The sequence below is a fragment of the Mandrillus leucophaeus genome, unplaced genomic scaffold (assembly GCF_000951045.1).
Source record: "Mandrillus leucophaeus isolate KB7577 unplaced genomic scaffold, Mleu.le_1.0 Scaffold491, whole genome shotgun sequence".
Lineage (NCBI taxonomy): Eukaryota > Metazoa > Chordata > Mammalia > Primates > Cercopithecidae > Mandrillus > Mandrillus leucophaeus.
The window spans coordinates 378364-379244 of record NW_012105265.1 but is presented as its reverse complement, the minus strand read 5'-3'; the positions used below and the strand labels follow the sequence as shown (position 1 = coordinate 379244).

The following is an 881-nucleotide window of genomic DNA, read 5'->3' as shown; positions in this document are numbered from 1 at the left end:
AAAAAAAAAAAAAAATAGAGGGCAAAAAGCCTTCTTAGGAAAAATAAATGAGCTACAAAAAGTCTCTAGAATAAAAATCAGTTGCTTATTCAGTGCTTGTAGACCTAAAAAATGGGTCTATACAGAGTAATCAAGCAATGAAAGGTAGGCAGCCCCAGAATTGTAACATTAACATGTGACAAATTCTCTCAAGTCATGCCTTCTTGCATGCCCCCTCCAGAAAGGGGAAGTTTTAGATTTACTTTTCTCCCTAGCCACACATCTCCATTCCTGTAGTTATTTCATACTAAAGCTGTCATGTTGACCCTAAATCCAAATTTTACCTTTAATGGAAGGATTAATATTTTACATATATCTCCACTGGACAGATACCTCTACTGAATTGGGACTTTTTTCTTTTTTCTCATTCTCTTTACCTAATTTCCTGGGGATAATGAATAAAGATGGATTTCCTGTCTTCCCTTATCATAAATTCTCTGATACCATAAAACCAGAGAAAAATCTGCTCAAGTGTCTATATGCAACAGCACCTCTAGAAATCCAGGAACGCAGGCACTCAGGCAGGCTGGGGTTTTTTGTTTTTTTTTTTTGCTGTTTTTCGTTTGTTTGTTTTTTGTTTTGAGACAGAGTGTCACTCTGTCGCCCAGGCTGGAGTGCAGTGGCACAATCTTGGCTCACAGCAACTTCCGCCTCCTGGGCTCAAGTGATTCTCCTGCCTCAACCTCCCACGTAGCTGGGATTACAGGCAACCACCACCATGCCCAGCTAATTACCGTATTTTTAGTGGAGACAGGATTTCACCATGTTGGCCAGGCTGGTTTTAAACTCCTGACCTCAGATGATCCGCCTGCCTTGGCCTCCCAAAGTGCTGAGATTACAGG

At 41.0% G+C, this 881-nt stretch overlaps 1 protein-coding gene across 2 annotated transcripts in view; it reads left to right on the top strand.

Annotated features, from left to right (window-relative positions):
• The window catches only part of DHFR (dihydrofolate reductase), a 30652-nt gene that overhangs the window by 952 nt on the left and 28819 nt on the right, over positions 1-881 (top strand). The window lies entirely within an intron of this gene.